Source organism: Schistocerca serialis, unplaced genomic scaffold (genome assembly GCF_023864345.2).
Source record: "Schistocerca serialis cubense isolate TAMUIC-IGC-003099 unplaced genomic scaffold, iqSchSeri2.2 HiC_scaffold_447, whole genome shotgun sequence".
In the NCBI taxonomy this organism is placed as follows: domain Eukaryota; kingdom Metazoa; phylum Arthropoda; class Insecta; order Orthoptera; family Acrididae; genus Schistocerca; species Schistocerca serialis.
In genome coordinates, this window is record NW_026048026.1 from 1 (window position 1) to 24,517 (window position 24,517).

A 24,517-nucleotide genomic window follows, 5' to 3' on the forward strand; every position below is an offset into this window, starting at 1 on the left:
GCGGCGTGGCGTCACTCTTTTCTGTAGGGTTTCCATTAGCCGTTACGACAGTGTGTTAATTTTCGCCTGGCGGGGGTTTGAGCCCGGGACCCTTTGGTTGAAGGTCTAGCGCTCTACCGACTGAGCTGTCCGGTCCCTCGGCCGAGCGTTGTGGTGCATGCTACATGGTGTGCGAGTGATTCGCGTGTTGTAATTACTGGCTTATGGCTCCAATGGCGACTTCACCGACTTCCCACTGACGCACCGCTGACGCTAGTTTTGTGTCGTCTTAAAACGATGGACATACCTCCAAGCAGCTGCGAGATCTTAAGAAAAGAAACGCTGCACCACTGCCTTTGCCGCACTCGAATGATTGAATTGCGATTCTTAAAAAGAAATGAATGTTCGCTCTGTCCTACACTTTCGAGCACATCTGTGTACTCACGATCTCAGCGACGGCTTTCTGCAGTCCCAGCGTCAGTGCGAGGTGAACCGATGGCCACAGTAAGCAGTCGCGAAACTCAGTATTCTTAACACGGAAACTTTTCGTCTTGTTGAGAATGGGCGTCACTGGTTCTGCACCCGCATTCGCCCACGCATGTCACATGTGTGCGAAAATTTTTGCTCCTCTTTACGCAAAATCGCACGCAGCGTAGGATTCGAACCTACGCTCCCAGAGGGAATCTGATTTCGAGTCAGACGCCTTAACCACTCGGCCACGAGCTGCTGGTAGCGCGGTGTTGTCCCGACCACATGCAACTGCTACCGTTTAAAGCACTGTGGTGTCAGAAAACGGCGTAGCTTCATTATTTTCCGTAGCGTTTCCACCGCTACCAGACGATCGCTACCAAAGTATTAAAATTTCCGCCCGGACAGGGACTTGAACCCTGGACCCTTAGGTTAAAAGCCTAATGCTCTACCGACTGAGCTATCCGGGCTCACACGGACGCTGTGATACCTCTCACGATGCACAACTATACATTGACTCATGTCGTTTACTGTTGTGCAATCGCTGCATGGGGCCGTTACTAATAAAACGTCGCCTAAATGCTGTCTGCAGACTTATCGCACTAAGCTCGTAAACACACTATCGAAGACTGCTGACACACGATGCAACAACAAATTGCAGGAGTCGTTGCGTCTCATACGTTGGAGCAGAGAATTTACATATTTTGTCGACACTCACTGGGCAATTGGAAATTCGCAAGCATTCGAATGCAATGTTTCCCACGTTTTCGCTCGTTTCACGGTTCCGTTGAAAACGTTCTTCACCACCTGACACAGAAAAAGGGAACGCAGTCGGTAGGACTTTTTTTGATTCTTTTGCTTCTAAGGGAGTTAGTTGTCTAGTGAGTTCCTCTTATGGCATGCACTAGACAACCAGAACAGCTACAGGAGAGAGTCATTTTTGTTTGTCAGCGGTAGTTGCATTATCACCAACGCAGAGCCATTCCATTGGCGTCGCATCAAAACGAATACCTGCCGAAACCCGGGATCGAACCAGGGACCTTTAGATCTTCAGTCTAACGCTCTCCCAACTGAGCTATTCGGCTGACACTTGAACGTTCCTGTTTGCATGTGTTTGTTAACCTCTGCCTCGTTGCCCAATTTCACAGTCACCTTCGTCTGACTAAGACACAGGGACGCTGAAAGGCGAGCAAGCCGATGCAGTGAAGTCCCACACACATTTCTTCTGCTTCCATCATCGTAACAAGCAAACATGTCGACTCGACTCGTGTAATATTCACTTCGCTGACTTCACGTGACGCCGCGCTGGCGCTAGAAAAACCCGTGCTATATCGATGCCAGGGGGCAACTCGTGTGCAGAGAACGAGACACAAGAAGGAGTGAGCCTCTCCACCGTATGAGAGGCAGTATCTAGGAGATACACACGGTAAAACATTCGACTTGCGTTAGCTCATCAATTGCTACACGTCATCGTCTGCAAGCTAAGATGGACACATCTGCACTGCCCAGTGAGGCGACACTTGTACTAACACCCGGTGGGCGGCTGTGAGACGAGGAGATGAGCTGCGGCTTCTGAGCGCGACTGTAACGCTGCGCCCTGGATCAAATAACACTGCACATTGCTGGTGACGCGCGTGTTTAGTAGTGACGCAACTGCTAGGATGCAGCTGAACGTCCATCTTTTGAGAGCGAGAAAATTTTCGCAGTCGGCAGGACTCGAACCTACGCTCCCAGAGGGAATCTGATTTCAAGTCAGACGCCTTAACCACTCGGCCACGACTGCCGGTGGCAGAAGCGACTCCCGACAAGTGGAACCGCCGTCTTTAGAAGCAATCTGATGGCAGAAAGCGGCGTGGCGTCACTCTTTTCTGTAGGGTTTCCATTAGCCGTTACGACAGTGTGTTAATTTTCGCCTGGCGGGGGTTTGAGCCCGGGACCCTTTGGTTGAAGGTCTAGCGCTCTACCGACTGAGCTGTCCGGTCCCTCGGCCGAGCGTTGTGGTGCATGCTACATGGTGTGCGAGTGATTCGCGTGTTGTAATTACTGGCTTATGGCTCCAATGGCGACTTCACCGACTTCCCACTGACGCACCGCTGACGCTAGTTTTGTGTCGTCTTAAAACGATGGACATACCTCCAAGCAGCTGCGAGATCTTAAGAAAAGAAACGCTGCACCACTGCCTTTGCCGCACTCGAATGATTGAATTGCGATTCTTAAAAAGAAATGAATGTTCGCTCTGTCCTACACTTTCGAGCACATCTGTGTACTCACGATCTCAGCGACGGCTTTCTGCAGTCCCAGCGTCAGTGCGAGGTGAACCGATGGCCACAGTAAGCAGCGGTCGTCGCGAAACTCAGTATTCTTAAACGGAAACTTTCGTCTTGTTGAGAATGGCGTCACTGGTTTGCACCCGCATTCGCCCACGCATGTCACCATGTGTGCGAAATTTTTGCTCCTCTTTACGCAAAATCGCACGCAGCCGGTAGGATTCGAACCTACGCTCCCAGAGGGAATCTGATTTCGAGTCAGACGCCTTAACCACTCGGCCACGACTGCTGGTAGCGCGGTGTTGTCCCGACACATGCAACTGCTACCGTTTAAAGCACTGTGTGTCAGAAAACGGCGTAGCTTCATTATTTTCCGTAGCGTTTCCACCGCTACCAGACGAATCGCTACCAAAGTATTAAAATTTCCGCCCGGACAGGGACTTGAACCCTGGACCCTTAGGTTAAAAGCCTAATGCTCTACCGACTGAGCTATCCGGGCTCACACGACGCTGTGATACCTCTCACGATGCACAACTATACATTGACTCATGTCGTTTACTGTTGTGCAATCGCTGCATGGGGCCGTTACTAATAAAACGTCGCCTAAATGCTGTCTGCAGACTTATCGCACTAAGCTCGTAACACACTATCGAAGACTGCTGACACACGATGCAACAACAAATTGCAGGAGTCGTTGCGTCTCATACGTTGGAGCAGAGAATTTACATATTTTGTCGACACTCACTGGGCAATTGGAAAATTCGCAAGCATTTCGAATGCAATGTTTCCCACGTTTTCGCTCGTTTCACGGTTCCGTTGAAAACGTTCTTCACCACCTGACACAGAAAAAGGAACGCAGTCGGTAGGACTTTTTTGATTCTTTTGCTTCTAAGGGAGTTAGTTGTCTAGTGAGTTCCTCTTATGGCATGCACTAGACAACCAGAACAGCTACAGGAGAGAGTCATTTTTGTTGTCAGCGGTAGTTGCATTATCACCAACGCAGAGCCATTCCATTGGCGTCGCATCAAAACGAATACCTGCCGAACCCGGGATCGAACCAGGGACCTTTAGATCTTCAGTCTAACGCTCTCCCAACTGAGCTATTTCGGCTGACATTGAACGTTCCTGTTTGCATGTGTTTGTTAACCTCTGCCTCGTTGCCAATTTCACAGTCACCTTCGTCTGATAAGACACAGGGACGCTGAAAGGCGAGCAGCCGATGCAGTGAAGTCCCACACACATTTCTTCTGCTTCCAATCATCGTAACAAGCAAACATGTCGACCTCGACTCGTGTAATATTCACTTCGCTGACTTCACGTGACGCCGCGCTGGCGCTAGAAAACCCGTGCTATATCGATGCCAGGGGCAACTCGTGTGCAGAGAACGAGACACAAGAAGGAGTGAGCCTCTCCACCGTATGAGAGGCAGTATCTAGGAGATACACACGGTAAAACATTCGACTTGCGTTAGCTCATCAATTGCTACACGTCATCGTCTGCAAGCTAAGATGGACACATCTGCACTGCCCAGTGAGGCGACACTTGTACTAACACCCGGTGGGCGGCTGTGAGACGAGGAGATGAGCTGCGGCTTCTGAGCGCGACTGTAACGCTGCGCCCTGGATCAAATAACACTGCACATTGCTGGTGACGCGCGTGTTTAGTAGTGACGCAACTGCTAGGATGCAGCTGAACGTCCATCTTTTGAGAGCGAGAAAATTTTCGCAGTCGGCAGGACTCGAACCTACGCTCCCAGAGGGAATCTGATTTCAAGTCAGACGCCTTAACCACTCGGCCACGACTGCCGGTGGCAGAAGCGACTCCCGACAAGTGGAACCGCCGTCTTTAGAAGCAATCTGATGGGCAGAAAGCGGCGTGGCGTCACTCTTTTCTGTAGGGTTTCCATTAGCCGTTACGACAGTGTGTTAATTTTCGCCTGGCGGGGGTTTGAGCCCGGGACCCTTTGGTTGAAGGTCTAGCGCTCTACCGACTGAGCTGTCCGGTCCCTCGGCCGAGCGTTGTGGTGCATGCTACATGGTGTGCGAGTGATTCGCGTGTTGTAATTACTGGCTTATGGCTCCAATGGCGACTTCACCGACTTCCCACTGACGCACCGCTGACGCTAGTTTTGTGTCGTCTTAAAACGATGGACATACCTCCAAGCAGCTGCGAGATCTTAAGAAAAGAAACGCTGCACCACTGCCTTTGCCGCACTCGAATGATTGAATTGCGATTCTTAAAAAGAAATGAATGTTCGCTCTGTCCTACACTTTCGAGCACATCTGTGTACTCACGATCTCAGCGACGGCTTTCTGCAGTCCCAGCGTCAGTGCGAGGTGAACCGATGGCCACAGTAAGCAGCGGTCGTCGCGAAACTCAGTATTCTTAAACGGAAACTTTCGTCTTGTTGAGAATGGCGTCACTGGTTTGCACCCGCATTCGCCCACGCATGTCACATGTGTGCGAAAATTTTTGCTCCTCTTTACGCAAAATCGCACGCAGCCGGTAGGATTCGAACCTACGCTCCCAGAGGGAATCTGATTTCGAGTCAGACGCCTTAACCACTCGGCCACGACTGCTGGTAGCGCGGTGTTGTCCCGACACATGCAACTGCTACCGTTTAAAGCACTGTGGTGTCAGAAAACGGCGTAGCTTCATTATTTTCCGTAGCGTTTCCACCGCTACCAGACGAATCGCTACCAAAGTATTAAAATTTCCGCCCGGACAGGGACTTGAACCCTGGACCCTTAGGTTAAAAGCCTAATGCTCTACCGACTGAGCTATCCGGGCTCACACGACGCTGTGATACCTCTCACGATGCACAACTATACATTGACTCATGTCGTTTACTGTTGTGCAATCGCTGCATGGGGCCGTTACTAATAAAACGTCGCCTAAATGCTGTCTGCAGACTTATCGCACTAAGCTCGTAACACACTATCGAAGACTGCTGACACACGATGCAACAACAAATTGCAGGAGTCGTTGCGTCTCATACGTTGGAGCAGAGAATTTACATATTTTGTCGACACTCACTGGGCAATTGGAAAATTCGCAAGCATTTCGAATGCAATGTTTCCCACGTTTTTCGCTCGTTTCACGGTTCCGTTGAAAACGTTCTTCACCACCTGACACAGAAAAAGGAACGCAGTCGGTAGGACTTTTTTGATTCTTTTGCTTCTAAGGGAGTTAGTTGTCTAGTGAGTTCCTCTTATGGCATGCACTAGACAACCAGAACAGCTACAGGAGAGAGTCATTTTTGTTGTCAGCGGTAGTTGCATTATCACCAACGCAGAGCCATTCCATTGGCGTCGCATCAAAACGAATACCTGCCGAAACCCGGGATCGAACCAGGGACCTTTAGATCTTCAGTCTAACGCTCTCCCAACTGAGCTATTTCGGCTGACATTGAACGTTCCTGTTTGCATGTGTTTGTTAACCTCTGCCTCGTTGCCAATTTCACAGTCACCTTCGTCTGATAAGACACAGGGACGCTGAAAGGCGAGCAGCCGATGCAGTGAAGTCCCACACACATTTCTTCTGCTTCCATCATCGTAACAAGCAAACATGTCGACTCGACTCGTGTAATATTCACTTCGCTGACTTCACGTGACGCCGCGCGCTGGCGCTAGAAAACCCGTGCTATATCGATGCCAGGGGCAACTCGTGTGCAGAGAACGAGACACAAGAAGGAGTGAGCCTCTCCACCGTATGAGAGGCAGTATCTAGGAGATACACACGGTAAAACATTCGACTTGCGTTAGCTCATCAATTGCTACACGTCATCGTCTGCAAGCTAAGATGGACACATCTGCACTGCCCAGTGAGGCGACACTTGTACTAACACCCGGTGGGCGGCTGTGAGACGAGGAGATGAGCTGCGGCTTCTGAGCGCGACTGTAACGCTGCGCCCTGGATCAAATAACACTGCACATTGCTGGTGACGCGCGTGTTTAGTAGTGACGCAACTGCTAGGATGCAGCTGAACGTCCATCTTTTGAGAGCGAGAAAATTTTCGCAGTCGGCAGGACTCGAACCTACGCTCCCAGAGGGAATCTGATTTCAAGTCAGACGCCTTAACCACTCGGCCACGACTGCCGGTGGCAGAAGCGACTCCCGACAAGTGGAACCGCCGTCTTTAGAAGCAATCTGATGGCAGAAAGCGGCGTGGCGTCACTCTTTTCTGTAGGGTTTCCATTAGCCGTTACGACAGTGTGTTAATTTTCGCCTGGCGGGGGTTTGAGCCCGGGACCCTTTGGTTGAAGGTCTAGCGCTCTACCGACTGAGCTGTCCGGTCCCTCGGCCGAGCGTTGTGGTGCATGCTACATGGTGTGCGAGTGATTCGCGTGTTGTAATTACTGGCTTATGGCTCCAATGGCGACTTCACCGACTTCCCACTGACGCACCGCTGACGCTAGTTTTGTGTCGTCTTAAAACGATGGACATACCTCCAAGCAGCTGCGAGATCTTAAGAAAAGAAACGCTGCACCACTGCCTTTGCCGCACTCGAATGATTGAATTGCGATTCTTAAAAAGAAATGAATGTTCGCTCTGTCCTACACTTTCGAGCACATCTGTGTACTCACGATCTCAGCGACGGCTTTCTGCAGTCCCAGCGTCAGTGCGAGGTGAACCGATGGCCACAGTAAGCAGCGGTCGTCGCGAAACTCAGTATTCTTAAACGGAAACTTTCGTCTTGTTGAGAATGGCGTCACTGGTTTGCACCCGCATTCGCCCACGCATGTCACATGTGTGCGAAAATTTTTGCTCCTCTTTACGCAAAATCGCACGCAGCCGGTAGGATTCGAACCTACGCTCCCAGAGGGAATCTGATTTCGAGTCAGACGCCTTAACCACTCGGCCACGACTGCTGGTAGCGCGGTGTTGTCCCGACACATGCAACTGCTACCGTTTAAAGCACTGTTGGTGTCAGAAAACGGCGTAGCTTCATTATTTTCCGTAGCGTTTCCACCGCTACCAGACGAATCGCTACCAAAGTATTAAAATTTCCGCCCGGACAGGGACTTGAACCCTGGACCCTTAGGTTAAAAGCCTAATGCTCTACCGACTGAGCTATCCGGGCTCACACGACGCTGTGATACCTCTCACGATGCACAACTATACATTGACTCATGTCGTTTACTGTTGTGCAATCGCTGCATGGGGCCGTTACTAATAAAACGTCGCCTAAATGCTGTCTGCAGACTTATCGCACTAAGCTCGTAACACACTATCGAAGACTGCTGACACACGATGCAACAACAAATTGCAGGAGTCGTTGCGTCTCATACGTTGGAGCAGAGAATTTACATATTTTGTCGACACTCACTGGGCAATTGGAAAATTCGCAAGCATTTCGAATGCAATGTTTCCCACGTTTTCGCTCGTTTCACGGTTCCGTTGAAAACGTTCTTCACCACCTGACACAGAAAAAGGAACGCAGTCGGTAGGACTTTTTTGATTCTTTTGCTTCTAAGGGAGTTAGTTGTCTAGTGAGTTCCTCTTATGGCATGCACTAGACAACCAGAACAGCTACAGGAGAGAGTCATTTTTGTTGTCAGCGGTAGTTGCATTATCACCAACGCAGAGCCATTCCATTGGCGTCGCATCAAAACGAATACCTGCCGAAACCCGGGATCGAACCAGGGACCTTTAGATCTTCAGTCTAACGCTCTCCCAACTGAGCTATTTCGGCTGACATTGAACGTTCCTGTTTGCATGTGTTTGTTAACCTCTGCCTCGTTGCCAATTTCACAGTCACCTTCGTCTGATAAGACACAGGGACGCTGAAAGGCGAGCAGCCGATGCAGTGAAGTCCCACACACATTTCTTCTGCTTCCATCATCGTAACAAGCAAACATGTCGACTCGACTCGTGTAATATTCACTTCGCTGACTTCACGTGACGCCGCGCTGGCGCTAGAAAACCCGTGCTATATCGATGCCAGGGGCAACTCGTGTGCAGAGAACGAGACACAAGAAGGAGTGAGCCTCTCCACCGTATGAGAGGCAGTATCTAGGAGATACACACGGTAAAACATTCGACTTGCGTTAGCTCATCAATTGCTACACGTCATCGTCTGCAAGCTAAGATGGACACATCTGCACTGCCCAGTGAGGCGACACTTGTACTAACACCCGGTGGGCGGCTGTGAGACGAGGAGATGAGCTGCGGCTTCTGAGCGCGACTGTAACGCTGCGCCCTGGATCAAATAACACTGCACATTGCTGGTGACGCGCGTGTTTAGTAGTGACGCAACTGCTAGGATGCAGCTGAACGTCCATCTTTTGAGAGCGAGAAAATTTTCGCAGTCGGCAGGACTCGAACCTACGCTCCCAGAGGGAATCTGATTTCAAGTCAGACGCCTTAACCACTCGGCCACGACTGCCGGTGGCAGAAGCGACTCCCGACAAGTGGAACCGCCGTCTTTAGAAGCAATCTGATGGCAGAAAGCGGCGTGGCGTCACTCTTTTCTGTAGGGTTTCCATTAGCCGTTACGACAGTGTGTTAATTTTCGCCTGGCGGGGGTTTGAGCCCGGGACCCTTTGGTTGAAGGTCTAGCGCTCTACCGACTGAGCTGTCCGGTCCCTCGGCCGAGCGTTGTGGTGCATGCTACATGGTGTGCGAGTGATTCGCGTGTTGTAATTACTGGCTTATGGCTCCAATGGCGACTTCACCGACTTCCCACTGACGCACCGCTGACGCTAGTTTTGTGTCGTCTTAAAACGATGGACATACCTCCAAGCAGCTGCGAGATCTTAAGAAAAGAAACGCTGCACCACTGCCTTTGCCGCACTCGAATGATTGAATTGCGATTCTTAAAAAGAAATGAATGTTCGCTCTGTCCTACACTTTCGAGCACATCTGTGTACTCACGATCTCAGCGACGGCTTTCTGCAGTCCCAGCGTCAGTGCGAGGTGAACCGATGGCCACAGTAAGCAGCGGTCGTCGCGAAACTCAGTATTCTTAAACGGAAACTTTCGTCTTGTTGAGAATGGCGTCACTGGTTTGCACCCGCATTCGCCCACGCATGTCACATGTGTGCGAAAATTTTTGCTCCTCTTTACGCAAAATCGCACGCAGCCGGTAGGATTCGAACCTACGCTCCCAGAGGGAATCTGATTTCGAGTCAGACGCCTTAACCACTCGGCCACGACTGCTGGTAGCGCGGTGTTGTCCCGACACATGCAACTGCTACCGTTTAAAGCACTGTGGTGTCAGAAAACGGCGTAGCTTCATTATTTTCCGTAGCGTTTCCACCGCTACCAGACGAATCGCTACCAAAGTATTAAAATTTCCGCCCGGACAGGGACTTGAACCCTGGACCCTTAGGTTAAAAGCCTAATGCTCTACCGACTGAGCTATCCGGGCTCACACGACGCTGTGATACCTCTCACGATGCACAACTATACATTGACTCATGTCGTTTACTGTTGTGCAATCGCTGCATGGGGCCGTTACTAATAAAACGTCGCCTAAATGCTGTCTGCAGACTTATCGCACTAAGCTCGTAACACACTATCGAAGACTGCTGACACACGATGCAACAACAAATTGCAGGAGTCGTTGCGTCTCATACGTTGGAGCAGAGAATTTACATATTTTGTCGACACTCACTGGGCAATTGGAAAATTCGCAAGCATTTCGAATGCAATGTTTCCCACGTTTTCGCTCGTTTCACGGTTCCGTTGAAAACGTTCTTCACCACCTGACACAGAAAAAGGAACGCAGTCGGTAGGACTTTTTTGATTCTTTTGCTTCTAAGGGAGTTAGTTGTCTAGTGAGTTCCTCTTATGGCATGCACTAGACAACCAGAACAGCTACAGGAGAGAGTCATTTTTGTTGTCAGCGGTAGTTGCATTATCACCAACGCAGAGCCATTCCATTGGCGTCGCATCAAAACGAATACCTGCCGAAACCCGGGATCGAACCAGGGACCTTTAGATCTTCAGTCTAACGCTCTCCCAACTGAGCTATTTCGGCTGACATTGAACGTTCCTGTTTGCATGTGTTTGTTAACCTCTGCCTCGTTGCCAATTTCACAGTCACCTTCGTCTGATAAGACACAGGGACGCTGAAAGGCGAGCAGCCGATGCAGTGAAGTCCCACACACATTTCTTCTGCTTCCATCATCGTAACAAGCAAACATGTCGACTCGACTCGTGTAATATTCACTTCGCTGACTTCACGTGACGCCGCGCTGGCGCTAGAAAACCCGTGCTATATCGATGCCAGGGGCAACTCGTGTGCAGAGAACGAGACACAAGAAGGAGTGAGCCTCTCCACCGTATGAGAGGCAGTATCTAGGAGATACACACGGTAAAACATTCGACTTGCGTTAGCTCATCAATTGCTACACGTCATCGTCTGCAAGCTAAGATGGACACATCTGCACTGCCCAGTGAGGCGACACTTGTACTAACACCCGGTGGGCGGCTGTGAGACGAGGAGATGAGCTGCGGCTTCTGAGCGCGACTGTAACGCTGCGCCCTGGATCAAATAACACTGCACATTGCTGGTGACGCGCGTGTTTAGTAGTGACGCAACTGCTAGGATGCAGCTGAACGTCCATCTTTTGAGAGCGAGAAAATTTTCGCAGTCGGCAGGACTCGAACCTACGCTCCCAGAGGGAATCTGATTTCAAGTCAGACGCCTTAACCACTCGGCCACGACTGCCGGTGGCAGAAGCGACTCCCGACAAGTGGAACCGCCGTCTTTAGAAGCAATCTGATGGCAGAAAGCGGCGTGGCGTCACTCTTTTCTGTAGGGTTTCCATTAGCCGTTACGACAGTGTGTTAATTTTCGCCTGGCGGGGGTTTGAGCCCGGGACCCTTTGGTTGAAGGTCTAGCGCTCTACCGACTGAGCTGTCCGGTCCCTCGGCCGAGCGTTGTGGTGCATGCTACATGGTGTGCGAGTGATTCGCGTGTTGTAATTACTGGCTTATGGCTCCAATGGCGACTTCACCGACTTCCCACTGACGCACCGCTGACGCTAGTTTTGTGTCGTCTTAAAACGATGGACATACCTCCAAGCAGCTGCGAGATCTTAAGAAAAGAAACGCTGCACCACTGCCTTTGCCGCACTCGAATGATTGAATTGCGATTCTTAAAAAGAAATGAATGTTCGCTCTGTCCTACACTTTCGAGCACATCTGTGTACTCACGATCTCAGCGACGGCTTTCTGCAGTCCCAGCGTCAGTGCGAGGTGAACCGATGGCCACAGTAAGCAGCGGTCGTCGCGAAACTCAGTATTCTTAAACGGAAACTTTCGTCTTGTTGAGAATGGCGTCACTGGTTTGCACCCGCATTCGCCCACGCATGTCACATGTGTGCGAAAATTTTTGCTCCTCTTTACGCAAAATCGCACGCAGCCGGTAGGATTCGAACCTACGCTCCCAGAGGGAATCTGATTTCGAGTCAGACGCCTTAACCACTCGGCCACGACTGCTGGTAGCGCGGTGTTGTCCCGACACATGCAACTGCTACCGTTTAAAGCACTGTGGTGTCAGAAAACGGCGTAGCTTCATTATTTTCCGTAGCGTTTCCACCGCTACCAGACGAATCGCTACCAAAGTATTAAAATTTCCGCCCGGACAGGGACTTGAACCCTGGACCCTTAGGTTAAAAGCCTAATGCTCTACCGACTGAGCTATCCGGGCTCACACGACGCTGTGATACCTCTCACGATGCACAACTATACATTGACTCATGTCGTTTACTGTTGTGCAATCGCTGCATGGGGCCGTTACTAATAAAACGTCGCCTAAATGCTGTCTGCAGACTTATCGCACTAAGCTCGTAACACACTATCGAAGACTGCTGACACACGATGCAACAACAAATTGCAGGAGTCGTTGCGTCTCATACGTTGGAGCAGAGAATTTACATATTTTGTCGACACTCACTGGGCAATTGGAAAATTCGCAAGCATTTCGAATGCAATGTTTCCCACGTTTTCGCTCGTTTCACGGTTCCGTTGAAAACGTTCTTCACCACCTGACACAGAAAAAGGAACGCAGTCGGTAGGACTTTTTTGATTCTTTTGCTTCTAAGGGAGTTAGTTGTCTAGTGAGTTCCTCTTATGGCATGCACTAGACAACCAGAACAGCTACAGGAGAGAGTCATTTTTGTTGTCAGCGGTAGTTGCATTATCACCAACGCAGAGCCATTCCATTGGCGTCGCATCAAAACGAATACCTGCCGAAACCCGGGATCGAACCAGGGACCTTTAGATCTTCAGTCTAACGCTCTCCCAACTGAGCTATTTCGGCTGACATTGAACGTTCCTGTTTGCATGTGTTTGTTAACCTCTGCCTCGTTGCCAATTTCACAGTCACCTTCGTCTGATAAGACACAGGGACGCTGAAAGGCGAGCAGCCGATGCAGTGAAGTCCCACACACATTTCTTCTGCTTCCATCATCGTAACAAGCAAACATGTCGACTCGACTCGTGTAATATTCACTTCGCTGACTTCACGTGACGCCGCGCTGGCGCTAGAAAACCCGTGCTATATCGATGCCAGGGGCAACTCGTGTGCAGAGAACGAGACACAAGAAGGAGTGAGCCTCTCCACCGTATGAGAGGCAGTATCTAGGAGATACACACGGTAAAACATTCGACTTGCGTTAGCTCATCAATTGCTACACGTCATCGTCTGCAAGCTAAGATGGACACATCTGCACTGCCCAGTGAGGCGACACTTGTACTAACACCCGGTGGGCGGCTGTGAGACGAGGAGATGAGCTGCGGCTTCTGAGCGCGACTGTAACGCTGCGCCCTGGATCAAATAACACTGCACATTGCTGGTGACGCGCGTGTTTAGTAGTGACGCAACTGCTAGGATGCAGCTGAACGTCCATCTTTTGAGAGCGAGAAAATTTTCGCAGTCGGCAGGACTCGAACCTACGCTCCCAGAGGGAATCTGATTTCAAGTCAGACGCCTTAACCACTCGGCCACGACTGCCGGTGGCAGAAGCGACTCCCGACAAGTGGAACCGCCGTCTTTAGAAGCAATCTGATGGCAGAAAGCGGCGTGGCGTCACTCTTTTCTGTAGGGTTTCCATTAGCCGTTACGACAGTGTGTTAATTTTCGCCTGGCGGGGGTTTGAGCCCGGGACCCTTTGGTTGAAGGTCTAGCGCTCTACCGACTGAGCTGTCCGGTCCCTCGGCCGAGGTTGTGGTGCATGCTACATGGTGTGCGAGTGATTCGCGTGTTGTAATTACTGGCTTATGGCTCCAATGGCGACTTCACCGACTTCCCACTGACGCACCGCTGACGCTAGTTTTGTGTCGTCTTAAAACGATGGACATACCTCCAAGCAGCTGCGAGATCTTAAGAAAAGAAACGCTGCACCACTGCCTTTGCCGCACTCGAATGATTGAATTGCGATTCTTAAAAAGAAATGAATGTTCGCTCTGTCCTACACTTTCGAGCACATCTGTGTACTCACGATCTCAGCGACGGCTTTCTGCAGTCCCAGCGTCAGTGCGAGGTGAACCGATGGCCACAGTAAGCAGCGGTCGTCGCGAAACTCAGTATTCTTAAACGGAAACTTTCGTCTTGTTGAGAATGGCGTCACTGGTTTGCACCCGCATTCGCCCACGCATGTCACATGTGTGCGAAAATTTTTGCTCCTCTTTACGCAAAATCGCACGCAGCCGGTAGGATTCGAACCTACGCTCCCAGAGGGAATCTGATTTCGAGTCAGACGCCTTAACCACTCGGCCACGACTGCTGGTAGCGCGGTGTTGTCCCGACACATGCAACTGCTACCGTTTAAAGCACTGTGGTGTCAGAAAACGGCGTAGCTTCATTATTTTCCGTAGCGTTTCCACCGCTACCAGACGAATCGCTACCAAAGTATTAAAATTTCCGCCCGGACAGGGACTTGAACCCTGGACCCTTAGGTTAAAAGCCTAATGCTCTACCGACTGAGCTATCCGGGCTCACACGACGCTGTGATACCTCTCACGATGCACAACTATACATTGACTCATGTCGTTTACTGTTGTGCAATCGCTGCATGGGGCCGTTACTAATAAAACGTCGCCTAAATGCTGTCTGCAGACTTATCGCACTAAGCTCGTAACACACTATCGAAGACTGCTGACACACGATGCAACAACAAATTGCAGGAGTCGTTGCGTCTCATACGTTGGAGCAGAGAATTTACATATTTTGTCGACACTCACTGGGCAATTGGAAAATTCGCAAGCATTTCGAATGCAATGTTTCCCACGTTTTCGCTCGTTTCACGGTTCCGTTGAAAACGTTCTTCACCACCTGACACAGAAAAAGGAACGCAGTCGGTAGGACTTTTTTGATTCTTTTGCTTCTAAGGGAGTTAGTTGTCTAGTGAGTTCCTCTTATGGCATGCACTAGACAACCAGAACAGCTACAGGAGAGAGTCATTTTTGTTGTCAGCGGTAGTTGCATTATCACCAACGCAGAGCCATTCCATTGGCGTCGCATCAAAACGAATACCTGCCGAAACCCGGGATCGAACCAGGGACCTTTAGATCTTCAGTCTAACGCTCTCCCAACTGAGCTATTTCGGCTGACATTGAACGTTCCTGTTTGCATGTGTTTGTTAACCTCTGCCTCGTTGCCAATTTCACAGTCACCTTCGTCTGATAAGACACAGGGACGCTGAAAGGCGAGCAGCCGATGCAGTGAAGTCCCACACACATTTCTTCTGCTTCCATCATCGTAACAAGCAAACATGTCGACTCGACTCGTGTAATATTCACTTCGCTGACTTCACGTGACGCCGCGCTGGCGCTAGAAAACCCGTGCTATATCGATGCCAGGGGCAACTCGTGTGCAGAGAACGAGACACAAGAAGGAGTGAGCCTCTCCACCGTATGAGAGGCAGTATCTAGGAGATACACACGGTAAAACATTCGACTTGCGTTAGCTCATCAATTGCTACACGTCATCGTCTGCAAGCTAAGATGGACACATCTGCACTGCCCAGTGAGGCGACACTTGTACTAACACCCGGTGGGCGGCTGTGAGACGAGGAGATGAGCTGCGGCTTCTGAGCGCGACTGTAACGCTGCGCCCTGGATCAAATAACACTGCACATTGCTGGTGACGCGCGTGTTTAGTAGTGACGCAACTGCTAGGATGCAGCTGAACGTCCATCTTTTGAGAGCGAGAAAATTTTCGCAGTCGGCAGGACTCGAACCTACGCTCCCAGAGGGAATCTGATTTCAAGTCAGACGCCTTAACCACTCGGCCACGACTGCCGGTGGCAGAAGCGACTCCCGACAAGTGGAACCGCCGTCTTTAGAAGCAATCTGATGGCAGAAAGCGGCGTGGCGTCACTCTTTTCTGTAGGGTTTCCATTAGCCGTTACGACAGTGTGTTAATTTTCGCCTGGCGGGGGTTTGAGCCCGGGACCCTTTGGTTGAAGGTCTAGCGCTCTACCGACTGAGCTGTCCGGTCCCTCGGCCGAGCGTTGTGGTGCATGCTACATGGTGTGCGAGTGATTCGCGTGTTGTAATTACTGGCTTATGGCTCCAATGGCGACTTCACCGACTTCCCACTGACGCACCGCTGACGCTAGTTTTGTGTCGTCTTAAAACGATGGACATACCTCCAAGCAGCTGCGAGATCTTAAGAAAAGAAACGCTGCACCACTGCCTTTGCCGCACTCGAATGATTGAATTGCGATTCTTAAAAAGAAATGAATGTTCGCTCTGTCCTACACTTTCGAGCACATCTGTGTACTCACGATCTCAGCGACGGCTTTCTGCAGTCCCAGCGTCAGTGCGAGGTGAACCGATGGCCACAGTAAGCAGCGGTCGTCGCGAAACTCAGTATTCTTAAACGGAAACTTTCGTCTTGTTGAGAATGGCGTCACTGGTTTGCACCCGCATTCGCCCACGCATGTCACATGTGTGCGAAAATTTTTGCTCCTCTTTACGCAAAATCGCACGCAGCCGGTAGGATTCGAACCTACGCTCCCAGAGGGAATCTGATTTCGAGTCAGACGCCTTAACCACTCGGCCACGACTGCTGGTAGCGCGGTGTTGTCCCGACACATGCAACTGCTACCGTTTAAAGCACTGTGGTGTCAGAAAACGGCGTAGCTTCATTATTTTCCGTAGCGTTTCCACCGCTACCAGACGAATCGCTACCAAAGTATTAAAATTTCCGCCCGGACAGGGACTTGAACCCTGGACCCTTAGGTTAAAAGCCTAATGCTCTACCGACTGAGCTATCCGGGCTCACACGACGCTGTGATACCTCTCACGATGCACAACTATACATTGACTCATGTCGTTTACTGTTGTGCAATCGCTGCATGGGGCCGTTACTAATAAAACGTCGCCTAAATGCTGTCTGCAGACTTATCGCACTAAGCTCGTAACACACTATCGAAGACTGCTGACACACGATGCAACAACAAATTGCAGGAGTCGTTGCGTCTCATACGTTGGAGCAGAGAATTTACATATTTTGTCGACACTCACTGGGCAATTGGAAAATTCGCAAGCATTTCGAATGCAATGTTTCCCACGTTTTCGCTCGTTTCACGGTTCCGTTGAAAACGTTCTTCACCACCTGACACAGAAAAAGGAACGCAGTCGGTAGGACTTTTTTGATTCTTTTGCTTCTAAGGGAGTTAGTTGTCTAGTGAGTTCCTCTTATGGCATGCACTAGACAACCAGAACAGCTACAGGAGAGAGTCATTTTTGTTGTCAGCGGTAGTTGCATTATCACCAACGCAGAGCCATTCCATTGGCGTCGCATCAAAACGAATACCTGCCGAAACCCGGGATCGAACCAGGGACCTTTAGATCTTCAGTCTAACGCTCTCCCAACTGAGCTATTTCGGCTGACATTGAACGTTCCTGTTTGCATGTGTTTGTTAACCTCTGCCTCGTTGCCAATTTCACAGTCACCTTCGTCTGATAAGACACAGGGACGCTGAAAGGCGAGCAGCCGATGCAGTGAAGTCCCACACACATTTCTTCTGCTTCCATCATCGTAACAAGCAAACATGTCGACTCGACTCGTGTAATATTCACTTCGCTGACTTCACGTGACGCCGCGCTGGCGCTAGAAAACCCGTGCTATATCGATGCCAGGGGCAACTCGTGTGCAGAGAACGAGACACAAGAAGGAGTGAGCCTCTCCACCGTATGAGAGGCAGTATCTAGGAGATACACACGGTAAAACATTCGACTTGCGTTAGCTCATCAATTGCTACACGTCATCGTCTGCAAGCTAAGATGGACACATCTGCACTGCCCAGTGAGGCGACACTTGTACTAACACCCGGTGGGCGGCTGTGAGACGAGGAGATGAGCTGCGGCTTCTGAGCGCGACTGTAACGCTGCGCCCTGGATCAAATAACACTGCACATTGCTGGTGACGCGCGTGTTTAGTAGTGACGCAACTGCTAGGATGCAGCTGAACGTCCATCTTTTGAGAGCGAGAAAATTTTCGCAGTCGGCAGGACTCGAACCTACGCTCCCAGAGGGAATCTGATTTCAAGTCAGACGCCTTAACCACTCGGCCACGACTGCCGGTGGCAGAAGCGACTCCCGACAAGTGGAACCGCCGTCTTTAGAAGCAATCTGATGGCAGAAAGCGGCGTGGCGTCACTCTTTTCTGTAGGGTTTCCATTAGCCGTTACGACAGTGTGTTAATTTTCGCCTGGCGGGGGTTTGAGCCCGGGACCCTTTGGTTGAAGGTCTAGCGCTCTACCGACTGAGCTGTCCGGTCCCTCGGCCGAGCGTTGTGGTGCATGCTACATGGTGTGCGAGTGATTCGCGTGTTGTAATTACTGGCTTATGGCTCCAATGGCGACTTCACCGACTTCCCACTGACGCACCGCTGACGCTAGTTTTGTGTCGTCTTAAAACGATGGACATACCTCCAAGCAGCTGCGAGATCTTAAGAAAAGAAACGCTGCACCACTGCCTTTGCCGCACTCGAATGATTGAATTGCGATTCTTAAAAAGAAATGAATGTTCGCTCTGTCCTACACTTTCGAGCACATCTGTGTACTCACGATCTCAGCGACGGCTTTCTGCAGTCCCAGCGTCAGTGCGAGGTGAACCGATGGCCACAGTAAGCAGCGGTCGTCGCGAAACTCAGTATTCTTAAACGGAAACTTTCGTCTTGTTGAGAATGGCGTCACTGGTTTGCACCCGCATTCGCCCACGCATGTCACATGTGTGCGAAAATTTTTGCTCCTCTTTACGCAAAATCGCACGCAGCCGGTAGGATTCGAACCTACGCTCCCAGAGGGAATCTGATTTCGAGTCAGACGCCTTAACCACTCGGCCACGACTGCTGGTAGCGCGGTGTTGTCCCGACACATGCAACTGCTACCGTTTAAAGCACTGTGGTGTCAGAAAACGGCGTAGCTTCATTATTTTCCGTAGCGTTTCCACCGCTACCAGACGAATCGCTACCAAAGTATTAAAATTTCCGCCCGGACAGGGACTTGAACCCTGGACCCTTAGGTTACAAAGCCTAATGCTCTACCGACTGAGCTATCCGGGCTCACACGACGCTGTGATACCTCTCACGATGCACAACTATACATTGACTCATGTCGTTTACTGTTGTGCAATCGCTGCATGGGGCCGTTACTAATAAAACGTCGCCTAAATGCTGTCTGCAGACTTATCGCACTAAGCTCGTAACACACTATCGAAGACTGCTGACACACGATGCAACAACAAATTGCAGGAGTCGTTGCGTCTCATACGTTGGAGCAGAGAATTTACATATTTTGTCGACACTCACTGGGCAATTGGAAAATTCGCAAGCATTTCGAATGCAATGTTTCCCACGTTTTCGCTCGTTTCACGGTTCCGTTGAAAACGTTCTTCACCACCTGACACAGAAAAAGGAACGCAGTCGGTAGGACTTTTTTGATTCTTTTGCTTCTAAGGGAGTTAGTTGTCTAGTGAGTTCCTCTTATGGCATGCACTAGACAACCAGAACAGCTACAGGAGAGAGTCATTTTTGTTGTCAGCGGTAGTTGCATTATCACCAACGCAGAGCCATTCCATTGGCGTCGCATCAAAACGAATACCTGCCGAAACCCGGGATCGAACCAGGGACCTTTAGATCTTCAGTCTAACGCTCTCCCAACTGAGCTATTTCGGCTGACATTGAACGTTCCTGTTTGCATGTGTTTGTTAACCTCTGCCTCGTTGCCAATTTCACAGTCACCTTCGTCTGATAAGACACAGGGACGCTGAAAGGCGAGCAGCCGATGCAGTGAAGTCCCACACACATTTCTTCTGCTTCCATCATCGTAACAAGCAAACATGTCGACTCGACTCGTGTAATATTCACTTCGCTGACTTCACGTGACGCCGCGCTGGCGCTAGAAAACCCGTGCTATATCGATGCCAGGGGCAACTCGTGTGCAGAGAACGAGACACAAGAAGGAGTGAGCCTCTCCACCGTATGAGAGGCAGTATCTAGGAGATACACACGGTAAAACATTCGACTTGCGTTAGCTCATCAATTGCTACACGTCATCGTCTGCAAGCTAAGATGGACACATCTGCACTGCCCAGTGAGGCGACACTTGTACTAACACCCGGTGGGCGGCTGTGAGACGAGGAGATGAGCTGCGGCTTCTGAGCGCGACTGTAACGCTGCGCCCTGGATCAAATAACACTGCACATTGCTGGTGACGCGCGTGTTTAGTAGTGACGCAACTGCTAGGATGCAGCTGAACGTCCATCTTTTGAGAGCGAGAAAATTTTCGCAGTCGGCAGGACTCGAACCTACGCTCCCAGAGGGAATCTGATTTCAAGTCAGACGCCTTAACCACTCGGCCACGACTGCCGGTGGCAGAAGCGACTCCCGACAAGTGGAACCGCCGTCTTTAGAAGCAATCTGATGGCAGAAAGCGGCGTGGCGTCACTCTTTTCTGTAGGGTTTCCATTAGCCGTTACGACAGTGTGTTAATTTTCGCCTGGCGGGGGTTTGAGCCCGGGACCCTTTGGTTGAAGGTCTAGCGCTCTACCGACTGAGCTGTCCGGTCCCTCGGCCGAGCGTTGTGGTGCATGCTACATGGTGTGCGAGTGATTCGCGTGTTGTAATTACTGGCTTATGGCTCCAATGGCGACTTCACCGACTTCCCACTGACGCACCGCTGACGCTAGTTTTGTGTCGTCTTAAAACGATGGACATACCTCCAAGCAGCTGCGAGATCTTAAGAAAAGAAACGCTGCACCACTGCCTTTGCCGCACTCGAATGATTGAATTGCGATTCTTAAAAAGAAATGAATGTTCGCTCTGTCCTACACTTTCGAGCACATCTGTGTACTCACGATCTCAGCGACGGCTTTCTGCAGTCCCAGCGTCAGTGCGAGGTGAACCGATGGCCACAGTAAGCAGCGGTCGTCGCGAAACTCAGTATTCTTAAACGGAAACTTTCGTCTTGTTGAGAATGGCGTCACTGGTTTGCACCCGCATTCGCCCACGCATGTCACATGTGTGCGAAAATTTTTGCTCCTCTTTACGCAAAATCGCACGCAGCCGGTAGGATTCGAACCTACGCTCCCAGAGGGAATCTGATTTCGAGTCAGACGCCTTAACCACTCGGCCACGACTGCTGGTAGCGCGGTGTTGTCCCGACACATGCAACTGCTACCGTTTAAAGCACTGTGGTGTCAGAAAACGGCGTAGCTTCATTATTTTCCGTAGCGTTTCCACCGCTACCAGACGAATCGCTACCAAAGTATTAAAATTTCCGCCCGGACAGGGACTTGAACCCTGGACCCTTAGGTTAAAAGCCTAATGCTCTACCGACTGAGCTATCCGGGCTCACACGACGCTGTGATACCTCTCACGATGCACAACTATACATTGACTCATGTCGTTTACTGTTGTGCAATCGCTGCATGGGGCCGTTACTAATAAAACGTCGCCTAAATGCTGTCTGCAGACTTATCGCACTAAGCTCGTAACACACTATCGAAGACTGCTGACACACGATGCAACAACAAATTGCAGGAGTCGTTGCGTCTCATACGTTGGAGCAGAGAATTTACATATTTTGTCGACACTCACTGGGCAATTGGAAAATTCGCAAGCATTTCGAATGCAATGTTTCCCACGTTTTCGCTCGTTTCACGGTTCCGTTGAAAACGTTCTTCACCACCTGACACAGAAAAAGGAACGCAGTCGGTAGGACTTTTTTGATTCTTTTGCTTCTAAGGGAGTTAGTTGTCTAGTGAGTTCCTCTTATGGCATGCACTAGACAACCAGAACAGCTACAGGAGAGAGTCATTTTTGTTGTCAGCGGTAGTTGCATTATCACCAACGCAGAGCCATTCCATTGGCGTCGCATCAAAACGAATACCTGCCGAAACCCGGGATCGAACCAGGGACCTTTAGATCTTCAGTCTAACGCTCTCCCAACTGAGCTATTTCGGCTGACATTGAACGTTCCTGTTTGCATGTGTTTGTTAACCTCTGCCTCGTTGCCAATTTCACAGTCACCTTCGTCTGATAAGACACAGGGACGCTGAAAGGCGAGCAGCCGATGCAGTGAAGTCCCACACACATTTCTTCTGCTTCCATCATCGTAACAAGCAAACATGTCGACTCGACTCGTGTAATATTCACTTCGCTGACTTCACGTGACGCCGCGCTGGCGCTAGAAAACCCGTGCTATATCGATGCCAGGGGCAACTCGTGTGCAGAGAACGAGACACAAGAAGGAGTGAGCCTCTCCACCGTATGAGAGGCAGTATCTAGGAGATACACACGGTAAAACATTCGACTTGCGTTAGCTCATCAATTGCTACACGTCATCGTCTGCAAGCTAAGATGGACACATCTGCACTGCCCAGTGAGGCGACACTTGTACTAACACCCGGTGGGCGGCTGTGAGACGAGGAGATGAGCTGCGGCTTCTGAGCGCGACTGTAACGCTGCGCCCTGGATCAAATAACACTGCACATTGCTGGTGACGCGCGTGTTTAGTAGTGACGCAACTGCTAGGATGCAGCTGAACGTCCATCTTTTGAGAGCGAGAAAATTTTCGCAGTCGGCAGGACTCGAACCTACGCTCCCAGAGGGAATCTGATTTCAAGTCAGACGCCTTAACCACTCGGCCACGACTGCCGGTGGCAGAAGCGACTCCCGACAAGTGGAACCGCCGTCTTTAGAAGCAATCTGATGGCAGAAAGCGGCGTGGCGTCACTCTTTTCTGTAGGGTTTCCATTAGCCGTTACGACAGTGTGTTAATTTTCGCCTGGCGGGGGTTTGAGCCCGGGACCCTTTGGTTGAAGGTCTAGCGCTCTACCGACTGAGCTGTCCGGTCCCTCGGCCGAGCGTTGTGGTGCATGCTACATGGTGTGCGAGTGATTCGCGTGTTGTAATTACTGGCTTATGGCTCCAATGGCGACTTCACCGACTTCCCACTGACGCACCGCTGACGCTAGTTTTGTGTCGTCTTAAAACGATGGACATACCTCCAAGCAGCTGCGAGATCTTAAGAAAAGAAACGCTGCACCACTGCCTTTGCCGCACTCGAATGATTGAATTGCGATTCTTAAAAAGAAATGAATGTTCGCTCTGTCCTACACTTTCGAGCACATCTGTGTACTCACGATCTCAGCGACGGCTTTCTGCAGTCCCAGCGTCAGTGCGAGGTGAACCGATGGCCACAGTAAGCAGCGGTCGTCGCGAAACTCAGTATTCTTAAACGGAAACTTTCGTCTTGTTGAGAATGGCGTCACTGGTTTGCACCCGCATTCGCCCACGCATGTCACATGTGTGCGAAAATTTTTGCTCCTCTTTACGCAAAATCGCACGCAGCCGGTAGGATTCGAACCTACGCTCCCAGAGGGAATCTGATTTCGAGTCAGACGCCTTAACCACTCGGCCACGACTGCTGGTAGCGCGGTGTTGTCCCGACACATGCAACTGCTACCGTTTAAAGCACTGTGGTGTCAGAAAACGGCGTAGCTTCATTATTTTCCGTAGCGTTTCCACCGCTACCAGACGAATCGCTACCAAAGTATTAAAATTTCCGCCCGGACAGGGACTTGAACCCTGGACCCTTAGGTTAAAAGCCTAATGCTCTACCGACTGAGCTATCCGGGCTCACACGACGCTGTGATACCTCTCACGATGCACAACTATACATTGACTCATGTCGTTTACTGTTGTGCAATCGCTGCATGGGGCCGTTACTAATAAAACGTCGCCTAAATGCTGTCTGCAGACTTATCGCACTAAGCTCGTAACACACTATCGAAGACTGCTGACACACGATGCAACAACAAATTGCAGGAGTCGTTGCGTCTCATACGTTGGAGCAGAGAATTTACATATTTTGTCGACACTCACTGGGCAATTGGAAAATTCGCAAGCATTTCGAATGCAATGTTTCCCACGTTTTCGCTCGTTTCACGGTTCCGTTGAAAACGTTCTTCACCACCTGACACAGAAAAAGGAACGCAGTCGGTAGGACTTTTTTGATTCTTTTGCTTCTAAGGGAGTTAGTTGTCTAGTGAGTTCCTCTTATGGCATGCACTAGACAACCAGAACAGCTACAGGAGAGAGTCATTTTTGTTGTCAGCGGTAGTTGCATTATCACCAACGCAGAGCCATTCCATTGGCGTCGCATCAAAACGAATACCTGCCGAAACCCGGGATCGAACCAGGGACCTTTAGATCTTCAGTCTAACGCTCTCCCAACTGAGCTATTTCGGCTGACATTGAACGTTCCTGTTTGCATGTGTTTGTTAACCTCTGCCTCGTTGCCAATTTCACAGTCACCTTCGTCTGATAAGACACA

General features: G+C 50.4%; 42 non-coding genes across 42 annotated transcripts; all 42 read right to left on the minus strand.

Annotated features, from left to right (window-relative positions):
- Positions 1 to 625: 625 nt before the first annotated feature.
- Trnas-cga (transfer RNA serine (anticodon CGA)) lies at positions 626 to 706 on the minus strand. Its single transcript has one exon. It is a non-coding gene; the product is annotated as a tRNA-Ser (tRNA).
- A 138-nt stretch (positions 707 to 844) lies between these two features.
- Trnak-uuu (transfer RNA lysine (anticodon UUU)) lies at positions 845 to 917 on the minus strand. Its single transcript has one exon. It is a non-coding gene; the product is annotated as a tRNA-Lys (tRNA).
- A 542-nt stretch (positions 918 to 1,459) lies between these two features.
- On the minus strand, positions 1,460 to 1,531 carry Trnaf-gaa (transfer RNA phenylalanine (anticodon GAA)). Its single transcript has one exon. It is a non-coding gene; the product is annotated as a tRNA-Phe (tRNA).
- Positions 1,532 to 2,148: 617 nt separating this feature from the next.
- Trnas-uga (transfer RNA serine (anticodon UGA)) lies at positions 2,149 to 2,230 on the minus strand. Its single transcript has one exon. It is a non-coding gene; the product is annotated as a tRNA-Ser (tRNA).
- A 691-nt stretch (positions 2,231 to 2,921) lies between these two features.
- Positions 2,922 to 3,003, minus strand: Trnas-cga (transfer RNA serine (anticodon CGA)). Its single transcript has one exon. It is a non-coding gene; the product is annotated as a tRNA-Ser (tRNA).
- A 137-nt stretch (positions 3,004 to 3,140) lies between these two features.
- On the minus strand, positions 3,141 to 3,213 carry Trnak-uuu (transfer RNA lysine (anticodon UUU)). Its single transcript has one exon. It is a non-coding gene; the product is annotated as a tRNA-Lys (tRNA).
- Positions 3,214 to 3,752: 539 nt separating this feature from the next.
- Trnaf-gaa (transfer RNA phenylalanine (anticodon GAA)) lies at positions 3,753 to 3,824 on the minus strand. Its single transcript has one exon. It is a non-coding gene; the product is annotated as a tRNA-Phe (tRNA).
- Positions 3,825 to 4,437: 613 nt separating this feature from the next.
- Positions 4,438 to 4,519, minus strand: Trnas-uga (transfer RNA serine (anticodon UGA)). Its single transcript has one exon. It is a non-coding gene; the product is annotated as a tRNA-Ser (tRNA).
- Positions 4,520 to 5,211: 692 nt separating this feature from the next.
- On the minus strand, positions 5,212 to 5,293 carry Trnas-cga (transfer RNA serine (anticodon CGA)). The gene has a single exon. It is a non-coding gene; the product is annotated as a tRNA-Ser (tRNA).
- A 138-nt stretch (positions 5,294 to 5,431) lies between these two features.
- Trnak-uuu (transfer RNA lysine (anticodon UUU)) lies at positions 5,432 to 5,504 on the minus strand. The gene has a single exon. It is a non-coding gene; the product is annotated as a tRNA-Lys (tRNA).
- Positions 5,505 to 6,044: 540 nt separating this feature from the next.
- Trnaf-gaa (transfer RNA phenylalanine (anticodon GAA)) lies at positions 6,045 to 6,117 on the minus strand. The gene has a single exon. It is a non-coding gene; the product is annotated as a tRNA-Phe (tRNA).
- Positions 6,118 to 6,730: 613 nt separating this feature from the next.
- Positions 6,731 to 6,812, minus strand: Trnas-uga (transfer RNA serine (anticodon UGA)). The gene has a single exon. It is a non-coding gene; the product is annotated as a tRNA-Ser (tRNA).
- A 691-nt stretch (positions 6,813 to 7,503) lies between these two features.
- On the minus strand, positions 7,504 to 7,585 carry Trnas-cga (transfer RNA serine (anticodon CGA)). The gene has a single exon. It is a non-coding gene; the product is annotated as a tRNA-Ser (tRNA).
- Positions 7,586 to 7,724: 139 nt separating this feature from the next.
- Trnak-uuu (transfer RNA lysine (anticodon UUU)) lies at positions 7,725 to 7,797 on the minus strand. Its single transcript has one exon. It is a non-coding gene; the product is annotated as a tRNA-Lys (tRNA).
- A 539-nt stretch (positions 7,798 to 8,336) lies between these two features.
- Trnaf-gaa (transfer RNA phenylalanine (anticodon GAA)) lies at positions 8,337 to 8,409 on the minus strand. Its single transcript has one exon. It is a non-coding gene; the product is annotated as a tRNA-Phe (tRNA).
- A 611-nt stretch (positions 8,410 to 9,020) lies between these two features.
- On the minus strand, positions 9,021 to 9,102 carry Trnas-uga (transfer RNA serine (anticodon UGA)). The gene has a single exon. It is a non-coding gene; the product is annotated as a tRNA-Ser (tRNA).
- Positions 9,103 to 9,793: 691 nt separating this feature from the next.
- Trnas-cga (transfer RNA serine (anticodon CGA)) lies at positions 9,794 to 9,875 on the minus strand. Its single transcript has one exon. It is a non-coding gene; the product is annotated as a tRNA-Ser (tRNA).
- A 138-nt stretch (positions 9,876 to 10,013) lies between these two features.
- Positions 10,014 to 10,086, minus strand: Trnak-uuu (transfer RNA lysine (anticodon UUU)). Its single transcript has one exon. It is a non-coding gene; the product is annotated as a tRNA-Lys (tRNA).
- A 539-nt stretch (positions 10,087 to 10,625) lies between these two features.
- Positions 10,626 to 10,698, minus strand: Trnaf-gaa (transfer RNA phenylalanine (anticodon GAA)). The gene has a single exon. It is a non-coding gene; the product is annotated as a tRNA-Phe (tRNA).
- A 611-nt stretch (positions 10,699 to 11,309) lies between these two features.
- Positions 11,310 to 11,391, minus strand: Trnas-uga (transfer RNA serine (anticodon UGA)). Its single transcript has one exon. It is a non-coding gene; the product is annotated as a tRNA-Ser (tRNA).
- A 691-nt stretch (positions 11,392 to 12,082) lies between these two features.
- Positions 12,083 to 12,164, minus strand: Trnas-cga (transfer RNA serine (anticodon CGA)). Its single transcript has one exon. It is a non-coding gene; the product is annotated as a tRNA-Ser (tRNA).
- A 138-nt stretch (positions 12,165 to 12,302) lies between these two features.
- On the minus strand, positions 12,303 to 12,375 carry Trnak-uuu (transfer RNA lysine (anticodon UUU)). Its single transcript has one exon. It is a non-coding gene; the product is annotated as a tRNA-Lys (tRNA).
- A 539-nt stretch (positions 12,376 to 12,914) lies between these two features.
- On the minus strand, positions 12,915 to 12,987 carry Trnaf-gaa (transfer RNA phenylalanine (anticodon GAA)). The gene has a single exon. It is a non-coding gene; the product is annotated as a tRNA-Phe (tRNA).
- Positions 12,988 to 13,598: 611 nt separating this feature from the next.
- On the minus strand, positions 13,599 to 13,680 carry Trnas-uga (transfer RNA serine (anticodon UGA)). The gene has a single exon. It is a non-coding gene; the product is annotated as a tRNA-Ser (tRNA).
- A 690-nt stretch (positions 13,681 to 14,370) lies between these two features.
- Positions 14,371 to 14,452, minus strand: Trnas-cga (transfer RNA serine (anticodon CGA)). The gene has a single exon. It is a non-coding gene; the product is annotated as a tRNA-Ser (tRNA).
- A 138-nt stretch (positions 14,453 to 14,590) lies between these two features.
- Trnak-uuu (transfer RNA lysine (anticodon UUU)) lies at positions 14,591 to 14,663 on the minus strand. Its single transcript has one exon. It is a non-coding gene; the product is annotated as a tRNA-Lys (tRNA).
- Positions 14,664 to 15,202: 539 nt separating this feature from the next.
- Positions 15,203 to 15,275, minus strand: Trnaf-gaa (transfer RNA phenylalanine (anticodon GAA)). Its single transcript has one exon. It is a non-coding gene; the product is annotated as a tRNA-Phe (tRNA).
- A 611-nt stretch (positions 15,276 to 15,886) lies between these two features.
- Positions 15,887 to 15,968, minus strand: Trnas-uga (transfer RNA serine (anticodon UGA)). The gene has a single exon. It is a non-coding gene; the product is annotated as a tRNA-Ser (tRNA).
- Positions 15,969 to 16,659: 691 nt separating this feature from the next.
- On the minus strand, positions 16,660 to 16,741 carry Trnas-cga (transfer RNA serine (anticodon CGA)). Its single transcript has one exon. It is a non-coding gene; the product is annotated as a tRNA-Ser (tRNA).
- A 138-nt stretch (positions 16,742 to 16,879) lies between these two features.
- On the minus strand, positions 16,880 to 16,952 carry Trnak-uuu (transfer RNA lysine (anticodon UUU)). The gene has a single exon. It is a non-coding gene; the product is annotated as a tRNA-Lys (tRNA).
- Positions 16,953 to 17,491: 539 nt separating this feature from the next.
- On the minus strand, positions 17,492 to 17,564 carry Trnaf-gaa (transfer RNA phenylalanine (anticodon GAA)). Its single transcript has one exon. It is a non-coding gene; the product is annotated as a tRNA-Phe (tRNA).
- Positions 17,565 to 18,175: 611 nt separating this feature from the next.
- Trnas-uga (transfer RNA serine (anticodon UGA)) lies at positions 18,176 to 18,257 on the minus strand. The gene has a single exon. It is a non-coding gene; the product is annotated as a tRNA-Ser (tRNA).
- Positions 18,258 to 18,948: 691 nt separating this feature from the next.
- On the minus strand, positions 18,949 to 19,030 carry Trnas-cga (transfer RNA serine (anticodon CGA)). Its single transcript has one exon. It is a non-coding gene; the product is annotated as a tRNA-Ser (tRNA).
- A 751-nt stretch (positions 19,031 to 19,781) lies between these two features.
- On the minus strand, positions 19,782 to 19,854 carry Trnaf-gaa (transfer RNA phenylalanine (anticodon GAA)). Its single transcript has one exon. It is a non-coding gene; the product is annotated as a tRNA-Phe (tRNA).
- Positions 19,855 to 20,465: 611 nt separating this feature from the next.
- Trnas-uga (transfer RNA serine (anticodon UGA)) lies at positions 20,466 to 20,547 on the minus strand. The gene has a single exon. It is a non-coding gene; the product is annotated as a tRNA-Ser (tRNA).
- A 691-nt stretch (positions 20,548 to 21,238) lies between these two features.
- On the minus strand, positions 21,239 to 21,320 carry Trnas-cga (transfer RNA serine (anticodon CGA)). The gene has a single exon. It is a non-coding gene; the product is annotated as a tRNA-Ser (tRNA).
- A 138-nt stretch (positions 21,321 to 21,458) lies between these two features.
- Positions 21,459 to 21,531, minus strand: Trnak-uuu (transfer RNA lysine (anticodon UUU)). Its single transcript has one exon. It is a non-coding gene; the product is annotated as a tRNA-Lys (tRNA).
- A 539-nt stretch (positions 21,532 to 22,070) lies between these two features.
- On the minus strand, positions 22,071 to 22,143 carry Trnaf-gaa (transfer RNA phenylalanine (anticodon GAA)). The gene has a single exon. It is a non-coding gene; the product is annotated as a tRNA-Phe (tRNA).
- Positions 22,144 to 22,754: 611 nt separating this feature from the next.
- Trnas-uga (transfer RNA serine (anticodon UGA)) lies at positions 22,755 to 22,836 on the minus strand. Its single transcript has one exon. It is a non-coding gene; the product is annotated as a tRNA-Ser (tRNA).
- A 691-nt stretch (positions 22,837 to 23,527) lies between these two features.
- Positions 23,528 to 23,609, minus strand: Trnas-cga (transfer RNA serine (anticodon CGA)). The gene has a single exon. It is a non-coding gene; the product is annotated as a tRNA-Ser (tRNA).
- Positions 23,610 to 23,747: 138 nt separating this feature from the next.
- Positions 23,748 to 23,820, minus strand: Trnak-uuu (transfer RNA lysine (anticodon UUU)). The gene has a single exon. It is a non-coding gene; the product is annotated as a tRNA-Lys (tRNA).
- A 539-nt stretch (positions 23,821 to 24,359) lies between these two features.
- Positions 24,360 to 24,432, minus strand: Trnaf-gaa (transfer RNA phenylalanine (anticodon GAA)). The gene has a single exon. It is a non-coding gene; the product is annotated as a tRNA-Phe (tRNA).
- Between the last annotated feature and the right edge of the window lie 85 nt (positions 24,433 to 24,517).